The 14,180-nt window shown below is 52.7% G+C and overlaps 1 long non-coding RNA gene across 2 annotated transcripts; it reads right to left on the bottom strand.

The window, feature by feature from the left end:
* Positions 1-9,275: 9,275 nt before the first annotated feature.
* LOC106558654 lies at positions 9,276-12,324 on the bottom strand. 2 transcript variants are annotated; one of them, XR_005357522.1, is made up of 3 exons: positions 12,181-12,324; positions 10,450-10,886; positions 9,276-9,726 (listed from the first exon to the last, which is right to left on the bottom strand). It is a non-coding gene; the product is annotated as an uncharacterized LOC106558654 (long non-coding RNA). The 2 variants fall into 2 exon arrangements; XR_005357524.1 differs by having other exon boundaries at positions 10,450-10,970.
* Between the last annotated feature and the right edge of the window lie 1,856 nt (positions 12,325-14,180).

Genomic DNA, 14,180 nt, shown 5'->3' on the forward strand with positions numbered 1-14,180 from the left:
GTCAGCACACCTCGTGGAATTAGGAGTCCTGCTCCACATGTTCAACCACAGCATTCTCACTGCTGAGCCTCTAGAATGTCACTGTCCGAGGGGGATGCCACCGGTTCCCAGCCTGGGCCTGGCGTTCACGGATGAGAAAACTAAGGTTGGGGGGCGGCTGTCCGCTCTGTGCCCGGCCTTGGGCATGATGCATCACTGCCCAAATGATAAGGGGCATGGACAGGCCAGCCCCCCCGCCTTCTCCTGGGGCTATTGTGGATGGTGCAAATCCAGTGACAAGTCTGGCCTCCGGCATGGGAAGCCTCCTGGCCGTGGGGCCTCCGGCTCCTGGCAAGACAGAGTGGCAAGTGTCTCCAGATACGGATCCGGGTCCGGGCCGGGTGGGGTGATAGCACTCCTCGCCCTGCGACATCCTTGCGCAAATCAGACGCTCCCCACCTCAGACAGCAGATCCTCAATGAAATCAGTAACATGTGCCTGAGCCTTCATTGCCGGGGCTGCATTAATCTTTACATTTTTGCCACATCACTGGTCCTCGTGACAGCTCAAGATGTTTTTCTGCTTCTGAGTATCCCTTTTATTAAAAGACTTCTGAGCCCCAAAGACTTGTTAACCAGCGGCCCCTCTGGTGTCCTGGAGCCTTTCCTTTCTCCCAGCTCAGCCTCTGCCTCTTCGCTTCTCCCACAAGTCTTTCCACATCATTCATTTTGACATTTAAAAGTTTCCAAGCTTGTTCTGAAACGCCACAAAACTGCCTTTGTTATTTGTAGGCTTTGGAATGCTGAGAATCCCAGGACACTGGGAAGGAGGGCCTGTCTGCTGCCGGCAGGATGGTCAGGACAGGACGGTCAGGACCAGGACGGTCAGGACAGGATGGCCAGGATAGGACGGTCAGGAAAGGATGGTCAGGATAGGACGGCCAGGACAGGATGGTCAGGACAGGATGGCCAGGACAGGATGGCCAGGACAGGACGGCCAGGATAGGACGGTCAGGATAGGATGGCCAGGACAGGATGGCCAGGACAGGACGGCCAGGATAGGATGGCCAGGACAGGGTGGTAAGGACCAGGACAGTCAGGACCAGGATGGTTAGGGCAGGATGGTCAGGACCAAGACAGTCAGGACAGGATGGTCAGGACCAGGACAGTCAGGATAAGACGCTCAGGATCAGGATGTCGGGACAGGACAGTCAGGACAGCACATTTGGGACCAGAGGGCCTGCTGCTGGTGCATGGAAGTGGGCTTCCCAGGCCGAGAATGGGTCTGCTCCTGTCCCTCCCTCTACAGGGCCACCCGGGCTCAGATGCTGCCTGCCTCCTGGTCTTCTGTCATTCTCACTATGCTAGGCCCTAGATTTTGTTCTTCCCAGTACCACAGAGTCACTCCAAGTATCCGCTCTACTCAGGAAGAACACTCCTGTTGACCCTGTTGCATGATTTCTCCACCTTCTGCTTGCTTCCTACTCTTGACAGGTTCTCCAGGTGTCAGGAGAGAATGTCAGGCAAGACAAGCCTGGACACATTTGAGTCTCCAGCTATGGAGGCTGGCTTCTTAATGCAGGCCAAAGTGCTGGGCCCGTTTTTATAAGATTTCACGTCTCTATACTTGGGATGAAGGTGCCATGTTGCATGCACATGACGCTCTTACAGCGATCTGCTGGTTTATGGTTGCTCCAGAGGCATGGATGCAGAGGGGGTGGGCAAGCCCAGGCTGAGGTTGGCTCTGCTGGTGGCTGGAACGCCACATTCTAGCTGGCCTGCTAACTCCCTGGGTCTGTGCCTGAGTTAATTGCAATGTTCCTCACAGAGTGGGCACCTCTTGGAGTTTCTAAAACCGAGCACGATTACGCAGACGCTGCCGCACCGTCTTTTTTTTTTTTTTTTTTTTAAGATTTTGTTTATTCATAAGAGACACAGAGAGAGGCAGAGATGCAGGCAGAGGGAGAAGCAGGCTCCATGCAGAGCCTGATGTGGGACTGGATCCCAGGACCCTGGGATCATGACCTGAGCTGAAGGTAGACGCTCAACCACTGAGCTACCCAGATGACATCCCTGCACCCCTAGTCTTAACGTGGACCCCGCTCTCCAATTCTGCTTTAGACGGCATGGGGTCAGTGAGACACACTCCGGTTTCCTTTTCACAAGTTGTTTGGAGGCTTTGGGCTCATGGCCAGAACAGTTCAGCAAGGAGGCTGGTGTAGGTAACTACGTTTTACTTTGCCTCCTGAAGATGTGGAGCAGAACTAAACACAATCCCTCTTCCTAACGCAGAGCACGTCTTAATGCCAGAAGGAAGGGAATAAAATCAGAGTGAGACAGCGCTTACCAAGAAAAGACAAATGCGTGCTGACATCTTCTCCCCCACCGATGGGAAACCGGGGCAACTGGGTGTCAGTGAGTTTGGGGACCAGCATTTTTGAATTGGAGCTCCTCAAGCTTCTGTGAGTGCTTGCATGAATCTGATGGTCTTGTTAAAATGCAGATTCTTACTCATTAGGCCTGGGTGGTAGGGGCTGAGATTCTCTTAACAAGCTCCCAGGTGAGTGCAGCACCTTGCTCTACCTATGAGTAGCAAGAGTGTGCCCTGTACTAGGCCAGAAACAATCCTGTGGTTGATTCATGCCAGCGAAAGACAAAATTAGGTAAAACGGTTATTTTGTATCTGTTTTCTAATAGGTTCTCGGCTATTGTGTGGACTTGGCCATGGCTGGCAGAAACCACTGCTGTCCTGCTGGGGGTTGAACGCAATCCTGCGCCAGGATCCTTTGTAACCCTGCCTACTTAAGATTAATGGCTACTGGACAGTCCCCATCATACAGGCCCAGCACCAGCATAACCAAGAGAGCTCAAGGGTTTCAGGCCCAGCAGCCTGGACTTCATTGATTCCAACAGCCACCTGCGCCACACCCCCTTCTCCTGCCCCAAAGCCGGTACCAAAAATGAAAGCCCAACAGATGTGTGCTGGAAATCCAATGTGGCAGGCCTGGCCCATAGCAGAGCTGGTACTCTGAGGAAAGGAGGTGACAATAGGGTGGAAATTCCTGTGATCCTGCTGGTGTGGGCACGTGGGATGATGCGGACATGCTGTTGGGTGCACGTGCACCCATACACATGTGTGGGGTTGGGCTGAGGTGTTAAGAAGAGGGGTGGCATGGTTGGGCTGGGACCCTGACACACCTTTTTGAGGCCCACAGTGAGACATGCATTGGACATCCTCCCCCTGCTCATGCATACCTGTATATCTGAAATCAGGTTTTACATAACAACATGCAGCCTTACTGCATGTGACACCCTCTAATTTTTTTTTTTTTAAATTCTAAAATGCTGATTCTGATCCACTAAATTGATTTCAGGGCCCACTCTTGAGTCATGATGCAGATTTTGACAAATACTCAAGTACCTTAAGAGCCTTTTCTTAAATGGAGAATATGTGATTCTCTCATTTATTGTAGAGTAAAGAAGGCACAAGTCTTCTTTAACATGAGAAGATGTAATTTAGGAAATATGCATTTAAAATTGGGATTTCTTCAAATTCCATCCTGTAAGATCTTAGTGAAAAGATCTATTTCTTTGGTAAACTTGGAGCATCTAAGAAAATGGAAGAATGAATGAACTAGCATATTTATAGATACTTAAATCCTTGGATGGAAGATTTCAGGACAAATAAATTTATTTTTTTTAAAGATTATTTATTTATTCATAGAGACACACACACAGAGAGAGGCAGAGACACAGGCAGAGGGAGAAGCAGGCTCCATGCAGAGAGCCTGACGTGGGACTCGATCCAGGGTCTCCAGGATCATGCCCTAGGCTGCAGGCAGCGCTAAACCGCTGCACCACCAGGGCTACCCTGGGACAAATAAATTTTAAAAAAAGTATTATTGATAGGTGAGGTCCAAGTAGATACAAATAACAAATGTTTTTGAGATTAAAATTTATAATAACAGGATAATATGACTGATTTATAAATAATCTTTGAATATATCAGTAATAGAATGATAATGTCAATATTTACTGAGTCATTATATGCCTACTCTGTTAAACATTTTAATTCATAAAAACTTGGTCTCTTTAGAAACTTCCCTTTATTTTCAAAAACAGAGTGTGGCTCTGGGGGGATGAGGTGTATTGCCCTGGGTTGGTGACCTTGTTTCTTAGAGCTGAGAAGCAGCTTTTTTTGTTTTTGTTTTTAAAGATTTATTTTGTTGAGACAGAGAAAGCGCGCGTGTGCAAGTGAGCAGGGGGAGGGGCTGAGGGAGAGGGGGAGAGAATCTCAAGCAGACTCTCTGCTGAGGGCAGAGCTAGTTGTGGGCCTCCATCCGATGACCCCTGAGATCACGCCCCGAGATGAAACCAAGAATTGGACAGTCAACAGACTGAGCCACTGGTGCCCCTGGGAAGAAGTTTTTAGATGGTCTTGTCCAGAGCTTTAGAAGTTTCACAGGGGCAATATATTGTAGGGAAACACAGTGAGGGTGTAGTGGGGAGCAGAAAGAGGGGCTGGCGCCCTGAGCCCTTCAGTCCTCTGATCCAAGGTGGCTGCCTCAGCTATAACAAAGACCGATCTTGACCCAATCTGATCCAGTTTCCAATTCTGGGGAGGAGGAGTCAGATTGGCTCACCTGGGGTAGCTGTTCCTGTTCATGTAGTCACCTGTAGTCTGGGTCTGGGGTCATGAAGTATAAACACGGTATTAAGGCCTCAACTCTGCTGGCACGACGGATAGTTCTGAGCGTCATGGTCTGGGTGGATAACTCAAAAGTGGTTACCATACTGCGGGACCCTTTGTTAAAATAAGATCTTACCTAAGAGCCAAACACATAGGATGGATAAAGACAGGGTTGTTCTTGTAAAGGGTATGGGGACCAAAGTCCTCCCAAACTGGCACCCCTTCCCTGGGACATGGGAGTGTAGTTTTGAAAACCATGGATCTATTTCTCCCCCCTCATTTTTATAGAAAAATGAGGCTAGGGAGTGGGGTCACCTCCCAGAGGTACACAGCAACTGAGTGTCAAGGCTGGGACTGGCCCCAGGGCCTTGGCTCCTACTGGAATGTCTGCTCATCTCCTCGCTCTGTCTCCTCATGCCCAGCTACACAAACACACCACTGCCAGGAAAAGCCTTTTGTTTCTTTTTAAATTCCTCTTTTTAGGGGTGCCTGGGGGAACGCCTGGGTGGCTCAGTGGTTGAGCATCTACCTTTGCCTCAGGTCGTAATTGAGTTCTGCATGGGGTCCCCACAGGGAGCCTGCTTCTCCCTCTGCCTGTCTCTGCCTCTCTCTGTGTCTCTATGAATAAATAAATAAAATATTTAAAAGAAAAATCCTCTTTTTAGAAAGAAAACCACTTTTGTATTTCTACGGTGAGTTGATTTTAACTTGCAGAGTTAAAAAAATAAATAAATACAAGTAAGAGAATGGAACGCCAGAAGAAGACTTGTGTCCCCGCTGGAAGGGTGACTTGAGGGGTGCTGGCAGGGCCTCCTCTTGTGCGCTCACTGGACCAAGCCTTGCCCAGCACCTCGATTCAGTCCTCATCTCTCCTTTGGACACACACAAGGGTCTGCTGGCACAGACAGGCTTGCTCTGGTCCCTGACCATGTCTTAGGTTGAAAATGTGCTTTGGTGGCTCCCATAGGATAGTGACTTTGGTTTCAACGCCTCCCAGTGATGCCTCCACGTGTGGGCATGAGTCTTGATGAAGCACTTTTCAGGAACGTGCTAAACTGGATGACCCATTTCCACTGGGGTTGTTACATGTAGCCTTGGGGGGATACCCTCCACATCTCCTGGCCGGCCATTCCAGGGAAGGGCGCTTGGCTGGCTGCTGGCAGGGAGCAAAGGCCCGCGGCTCCTCCGTGCACCGGGTCACAAGGGCTGTCTGGAGGCTCCGGCCTGCGTCTACATGCAGGGCCACTTGATGGCACTGTTAGAATTGTGGAACGGAGGCTGCCTGCCTCAAAACAGTACCCCCCCACCCCATTCTAATCCTCTCCAAACTCATTTCCACCCACCTTCTCCCAAACAGAGGCAGAAAAATTTCCTAGCCTGTTCCTCCTGGCGTGTCCCCCACCCTCTGCAACCCATTCCTGGCTGGATGTGAAGATGTAGTGGCCCCTCTGGCCTCTCTCTCACTGCTGCGCTCCCATCTTTCCATCCTGCTCTCTAAATCTTTACCATTCTGCATGTCCCAGGGGGACCTCCGGGGTTCCAGGCCATCTGCCGGAGGAGAAAGGGCCATGAAAACTTCTAAGAACCTGGGGATCTAAGAGAGAGAAAGCAGAAGTGTGTGGAATCCTGCTGGCCACGGGACTTGTTTTCTAGAAGGAAGAAGCAGTTGGCCGTGGGGGGAGAGCACAGGCTGCGTGGTGAGGGGTCACTGGGAGAAGGTGCTGGGAGGAATGGGAGGAATGTGCAGACAGTGGGGGGCAGGAAATGGGCTCTCTCAGCCGGAATCTTGGCATTAGGTTGCACGGATTAAAGGCTTTCTGTTCTTGGCTTCCCAGCTGCCACTGTGTCAAAGTCCCCCTGGACCCACTGACCCTCGGGGTCAAGGGTAGGCGGGGGCATGGTGCTGGGCGACCCTTGACTTCATCCCTTGTCTTGGCCTCTGGTTCCCTGTTCTTGCTGCCACTTCCTCTTTCTCCGAGCTGTTGGGGGGAGGGACCACGAGCTGGGGAAGGCGCGACAGCACCACTGCCCCACTCTGGCACCCCAGACCTCAGGTCTCCCCACCACAGAGCACCCACCACTGCCCAACCCGCCCCAGGCTCCTATCCCCAAGGACAGGAAGGAGAAAGCGCCATATGGCCAGGGAGGAATTCATTGTAAGGAAAGCATCTTCCCCTAAACAATTACCAGGAAATACTGTCTTGACTGATTCTCGGACATGCGCTGCCCTCTTGGCAGAGTTATCTGGAGGCTTGTTAAACCACGTAAAAGCTGATGAGACAGTCCCCAAACTCAGAGTGGCCCACACAGCGCAGGCCGCAGAAGCCTCCCGGTTCCCCCTTGGTGGGTGCTGGGAGTGCCCCCCATGTGGCTCCTGCCCCCCAGCCAGCCAGCGCCCGCTCTGAGCGGGGACCCAGGCCACGGGAGGGCAGGTGCGTGCCTTCAACCCCATGAGTAATACTCGCCTTTTCATCTTCAAAGGGCCTTCCCAAGATTAACCAATTAGTCACCCTTAGGAAAGCTACAAAGCAGGCTGTTACTGTCTTCATTAAGCCTGAGGTGGGGGAGGGAGGTGAGTGGAGTCCCCACCCCAGGCCAGTGAGAGTCTGGGTTTGGGTGCAGGTGAGCAGTCACTCGGAATGTCCCAGGGTGTCCGAGGGTGTGCAGTGCTGAATCAAGAATGTGCTAGAGCAGAGGTTGGAGCTTCTCAATGGGCAGAAGCTGGGGGGAGGCCACGGAGGGGTGAAGGGAAGGATTGGAGGATCTTTTTTTCTTTTTCTTTTTCTTTTTTTTAAAGATGTTATTTATTTATTCATGAGAGACCCAGAGGCAGAGAGAGAGAGGCAGAGACACAGGCAGAGGGAGGAGCAGGCTCCATGCAGGGAGCCTGACGTGGGATTTGATCCCGGGTCTCCAGGATCACGCCCTGGGCTGAAGGCAGGTGTTAAACCGATGAGCCACTCAGGGATCGATCCCCTTCTTTTTCTTTTTTTAAGATTTTATTTATTTATTCATGAGAGACACTGGCAGAGGGAGAAGCAGGCTCCCTGTGAGGAGCCTGATGTGGGACTTGATCCCAGGACCCCGGGGTCATGCCCTGAGCCAAAGGCAGATCCTCAACCACTGAGCCACCCAGGTGCCCCAGGATCGGATGCTCTGGGGACAGGGGAAGGGTATTTTGCTGAACCCAGGGTAAGTAGATGCAAAGGCAGGTTGACACAAGCCTACCCAGGGAGGGCTTCACCATATGTTCTAAACTTTCAGAAACTGGTGCTGATGAGGCCCCTCTGAGCCATCCAGATATTTGTGAAATGAGTTTTGGAACACTTTCCTTTTTGTATCTGTATGAGGATTTTGAAATGACTAAAAATGATCAAGCATGTGTCACTAAAGCACCTTGCAGATCAGAAGTGTGTGAAAGCTCAGAAGGGCTGGAGGTGAGCATTTGTCCAGATCACTTGGAGCCGCGGGCTTGTCCTGTTTCGGACACATGATGCAGATTTGAGAGTTTGAGGAGGTAAGACTGTGTCCTGGTGGCAGAGGGAGAACTGAGGCACCTTCTGGAAGCCAGACAGCAGAGCAATCCTTCCAGTCAACCCTGTCTGCAGCTGCTTTTTATAAACTTGGCATAAATATGTGCTTGGGAACGCCAGGACAGTGTATCTGGAAAATATTTGCTACCCTTCGAAAACACACACACACACACACACACACACTTGGAAAGGAAAAAAAAAGCATAACAGAAATTGTGCATAATATAGAGTGGCTTCACTTGTGGTTTTTTTCCATTACTTCCTCAGTTCATTTTTCTGCTGCCAATTTTAGAAGGCCATAAGTCATAGTTGTTAAACTTTGTCAGTTAAAATGTAACTCTAAGAACAAGTCATATGATATGTTGTAGCCAAATGGCCTTTTGGAGGGAAGTTGTCGTGGGAGGCACAGTTCCCCAGTGAGTCCCGGTGTCCCCAGGTCTTCTCTGGTTTGTGTTACACTCATGGTGCCACAGGCAATCCTGGTCCCCCTCGACCCAGAGCTGTCATGTATGCCACAGCTCCAAAGGGCCATCTATCAGAAGGCAGTAGACGTGACGAGTCCAATTTCCAGCATTTACTCTGTGTGACCCGGGAACAGAATGTGGTCTCATTAAGGGTGATTGGTGACAAGTCCCTCACTTTGCTGTCCTAGAAATGGTGAGATCCACTTTCTCATAAACCTTGACCTGGCGGAATCAGAAAGGAAGAAGCTGAAAGGGAGGAATTGGCCCTTTGAGTCTTGGAGCACTCGGCCTCTTTACATCTACCCAGAGGAGCAGCAGACCAGGGGTGTCAGGCCTGGCCTGTGCCTCTGGGCTTTGGAGATTCTGGGGTGGAGTGGGGTGGAAGGGGGCTGTGCTGTTTGGTTCACTGCCCGGCATCACGCTGGACTGGCAGCCTTCTGAGGGCAGGGCCCTGGGTTTCTGCAGCAGTCCTGGTGTTGAAGGCAAGGCCAGGAACACAGTGAGCATTTACACATGCTTGTGTTTAAGATTTTTTCTTTCTTTCCTTTTTTTTTTTTTAAGATTTTATTTATTTATTCATGAGAGACACACACACACACACAGAGGCAGAGACATAGGCAGATGGAGAAGCAGGCTCCCCGCAGGGAGCCTGATGTGGGACTCGATCCCAATACTCAGGGATCACGACCTGAGCCAAAGGCAGATGCTCAACCACCAAGCCACCCAGGTGCCCTCACATGCTTGTGTTTAAAACCAAGTTCAAAGGCAGACACCAGCAAGCCCATCAGAGCAGAATCAGCCTGCAGTGTGGCAAGGCAGGTGGGAGTGGGGGGCTCGTGGCGGGGGTAGAGGGGGTCCTCTTTCCAGTCCCATCTCCCCTGTGTGCTTCTGTCTGCTTTACTTTCCTCGTTCCGACTGTCCATGGAAGCCGCCTTGGGTCTCAGAGGAGAGCAGAGGAAGCCACAGCGGGGGTCACAGAGACTTTTGTCAGTGGCCAGTCTTCTAAGCTGGGAGGCCAGGTGCCATCTTCATGAGGCAGAACCAGAACTGGGACTGTTGTTCTGAAAAAAACAAAACAAAAAACAGATCATTGCTTTAATCCATGAGCTGATCAGGGAATCTATGGGAATTGACTGACATGTCTGATTGCAAACTCTGTCCCTGACTTGCCATATAACTTCCAGGGCAAAGGCAGGCACTACTCAGTCCCTGAGTGGTCCATCTGTCAAAAGGGTGCACGGACCCCATCTGCATGGTGGGGGACACACTCCCTGTAAGCTGCACACAGTAACCTGGGCAGGAAAGACAAAGGCCACCTCATTGCAGCTAGGTCTTCATGGCCATGGTGCTCAGTTTGTGGACCTTGTGCCACTAGTTTCAAAATGAACCTTGTAGCATCTCGGCTGGCATGCTTGAGGTTGCCCTGCCTGTCTATTGGACCTTCTTTCCTCTGTCAGGGCAAAAGTCTTTTGTTCATTTGTTCATTCCTTCACTCATCTGACAAATACATACTACAAATCTACTGCGCTCAAGGCTCCGTGCTGGCCGCCGTGCACATCTGTGAGCAAGGAAAGTCCCTGTCTTCGTGGTGTTTTCGTCCTAGTCGGGGAGACGGGCAGATGGATATGGGCCAGCTCATCCCACAAAGAACTTTTGCATAAGATGCTGACTATAGCAATAAGAGGAGGAACAGATTGCTAAGAGCACACAACAGGAAAGATGACTTGTCTGTGGGAATAGGTGAGGTGCCCTTGGATTTTCTGCTTAACCTCCCAGAGCCTTACCTGTGGAATGGGCATGCTGCCATTCGCTTCGTGGGGTTGCTGTGAGAAGTAAAATAATGGATGTGGTAAAATAATGAATGTGGAAAAGCACTTTGACAAGTGTTGGCTGCTCCCATAACTCTCATGTGTCCCTAGTACTTGGGCCCCAGGTCCATGTTCTGCCCTCTTTAGGATAAACTGGTTTAACAGTCCAACCTTGCCTGGACAAACAGGGAAAAACCCATTCCAAAAACAACCGGCCTTAAAACCATTTTCTTGGGAGGGAGGTGGAGAATTGATGTGCATCCAGATCCTTGAGCGCTGTCTCATTGCTAAATCCAGCGTCCTGCTGTGGCCTGGAAAGAGCCCACGTGGGGGATGAGTTCTGACCTTCCCTCCGTGAGTGCTGCATACCTACGACTGCTCTGCCCTCTGGCCACAGCTTCTCAGTGCTCTGTCTGCAAAGAAATGTTTAAAAGACTCAGGAAATGAACTCACATTTCTTTTCCCTCCCCCTCCTTGTCCAGAACGGCACAGCCTTCCTGGAAGAAAGCAAACAAAACGAGTGTGACTGTTTAAAAAATTATTGGAAAACCCATTCTGAACACTCTGGCTTTGAGTAGCCTTCCTGGGTGGACGCGTCACCTACTGCTCCCTCTCCCCCCCAGCACCCCACGGGTGTGGGTGTGGGGAGGGGACAGGGCAGCTGCCAGGCCTCGCCGGAGGAGCCGGCTGACTGGCTGAGCAGGCCTGCCCAGGCCCCCCTGAAGCAGCCGTGTGCCCCTGAAACGAGAGAATCATCTGCCTGCCTCCAAAGTACAGATGTCTCCCGCCCCATGTGTGGGTGACTATTTGGGGTTTTTAGGTGTGCCTGTTTGATTTGCAGCATCCTTGGTGCTGTTATTAATAACCCCGTTGGCCGCGTGGAGGCTGAAGATGGAGCCTTTTCATTTCAGCCATCTGGTCGGAAGGCTTTTCCTTTGATGAGGGAGAAACCTTTGCCGTGTTTCAACTGGACCGCTGCCTCCCAATTAAGGTGACAGCAGATGCCGAATGGCCCGTCTTTGCAGGAGCAGGGGGCTCAGCCAGGCTGCGGAGCTCGGCCCGGCCGGGAGGGAGAGGGCCTCTCCTACGGATTATGCTTTGGCCTTGGCCTCGGCCCGTGCTGCCTGCACCGACTTGAAGGGATGCGGGGACGCGGCCAGGAAAGCCGCCATCGGGTGTTCACCGGCCTGGCGGTTGGCTCTCGGCTCAGGTTTTCCGTGTCAGGCGGTGACAGCGATGCGTTACAGACACCCTCAGGAGACGGTCCTCTGCTTTCATAACAATGAAGGATTTTTTTTTTTTCTGACTCATCTTCAGAAGATGCCCCCCAGCCCCCCCCTCTTCGTTTGAAAATAAATATAATTAGTACCAGGCAGCCGTACTGCACACAGCCAGCCCTTTCCACCCGGGAGAGTTATAATTAAATGTACATGCTGTCTGGGCGCTGTCTGCCGGCTGCCTCGCCACCCGCTTCAGGGATCAGCAGCCCTTGGGTGGGTGCTGCAGGAGGGAGAGGCCTGTCGCGGGGACTCGGAGTCTGGCGCCCAGTTCTAGGTGCGGGGACTCGATGTTGGCCGAGGGGCAGATGTGCCCATTGTCGCCCTGCGCGGCCCCGGCCTGGGCTTCTCCACGCTCAGCCTCAACCTGGGCGGCCCGGGGTGCGGTATGCCTGGTCAGTGCTGGGGCTGCCCCCGCCTCCACCCTCACCCAGAGCAGAGCTGCCAGGTATGGTTGTCATGGCAACGTGGTGGCTGCAGCCGCTGCTGGCGAGGGGCACCTGAGCGCCGGCAGGTTGAGCTTGCTCTCTCCGGCTAGGAGCCAGGGCCTCCTAGCCAGGGCCGCGTTCCTTTGTTCCCAGCTCCCGGCCCGGGAGGCTGGCCCTGACGCTGCGGCCCCGCCCCTTGGCATGCGCTCAGACAGGTTATCCCCAGGTAACCCTGGGCTCTCCTTCCTGACCAAAGGGCAGGCTGGGTGTTCGGTGGCCACTGGCCAGGCCCACGGAGAGCTCATATTCTGCTGAAATCAGTGGGTCAGGCAGGCCCAGGAATGCGCGCACATGCACACGCGCGCGCACACACACACACACACACACACACACACACACCCCTGTGGGCATCTTCTGGGACCGCAGCCCAGTCCACAGGCTTGGTAAGATAGGCTTGGTGACCCGGGAGCGACTGTGCGCCTCCTGCCTCCTGTCCCTTGGGCGGGCAAGGCGGTGACCGGATGACTAGCTGGCACAGCCCTCCTTGGCCTGGATCGGGTGCAGCAGGCGTCATCAGAGCCACAGGCACCTTTACCCAAGTTGCTCAAAGTGTTTTCCGAGCAAACAGTTGTTTCATAACACCCGTGAGAAGTAGGTGGGGTGACAAAGCATTCTTTGTCCCTGTCTTACGGATGGGGAAATTGAAAAGCTCGCCTGGCCAGGTGGTGAGGCCAAGAAAGGAAGAAGGGAGCTCTCCTGCCAGGGACTCTGGGGTACAGAGGGCCAGGACTTCTTCCTGGCTCTCTGGCCAGTGCATGCCCTGTTGCTAACTCCTGGGGGGTCCTGGGCTAGGTGGGGAGGCCCATCGGAGAAGGAGGCCAGAGATGGAGGAAGCTCAGGCTTCTCCCTCAGCACCGAGGAGCATCCGGGAACTGTTATTGCCCTGTGGTCTGAGGTGTTGACATTGGCCCTTGGCAACCTGGGAGGTGTCAGTTGTCTGGAAGTCACTGGACTCTCAGAGGTGGTCAGCAGATAGCTTTTGAGTATCCTGTGCTGGCCCAGGACCTGTTCCGGGTGCCGGGGATACAGTGGTGAGTGAAGCACACAGGCTCCTGGCCTATGCAACTTGCAGGAGGTAGATAACCAACAAAGAACATTAAGAAGAAATAATTTTGGAGGGTGCCTGGCGCCATGAGGAGAGTACAAACAGACAGTATGACAGAGACTGGCTGGAGGGGAGCATGGGGAAGAGGGACAACCATGGAGAGGCATCAGGGCAGGAGTCTATGAGGGCTAACCCAGCATGAGGAGGAGCCAGACTTGGATGAGCATTCTAGAGGGAGGGGACAGCTGTGTGGCCACCGGAGAGGGTGATAAGGGTGGCTCGTCCCAAGGTCAAGGACAAAGACGCTGCTCCTGAATGGTGGTGAGAGAGGGGATGTGGGGACCTGGTCATGGGCCAAGGGGCTGGGAGTGATTCTGGATCAAGGGGAGGCAGTAGGGAGTCAGGGCCTCTTGGAGAGGTAGCATGGACAGCCTCTTCTGAGAGACTCAATGTGGGGCACCAAGGAAGGATGACTTCTGGGCCTTTGCTGGAGCTGGAAGGCAGAGCTGTGGGTTCAGGTAAAGAGACCGAGGAAGAACACATGGAGGGGCGACTCCAAGAGGCTGGTGTTGTTCAGGGTGGGGGTGGAGTTTGAGACGCCTGCTTCTGGGCAGCTACATGTGAGGCTTTGGCCTCAGTGTTTCTTAAGCTGTCCCTCTCTAACAGTGGAGAAAAAGGGTGGTGGGTTCCATGAAAGGATGGTGGATTCTGTCGCAGCGTGTCCTGAATTCACCTGAGGCCCTGGGTGCTCAAACCTTTTTCCAGGAGGATCAGACTCCTGCCTTCTGAGCTGGAGCAGATCTCCATCATGGTTGGTTTGTGACATGAAGGGGAGACCAGCTAGGGTTGGTGTCCCATCGTCCCCTTACTCGTGGGGGGTACATTCAGGGGACACCT

The sequence above is a fragment of the Canis lupus genome, chromosome 4, assembly GCF_011100685.1.
Source record: "Canis lupus familiaris isolate Mischka breed German Shepherd chromosome 4, alternate assembly UU_Cfam_GSD_1.0, whole genome shotgun sequence".
Classification (NCBI taxonomy): domain Eukaryota; kingdom Metazoa; phylum Chordata; class Mammalia; order Carnivora; family Canidae; genus Canis; species Canis lupus.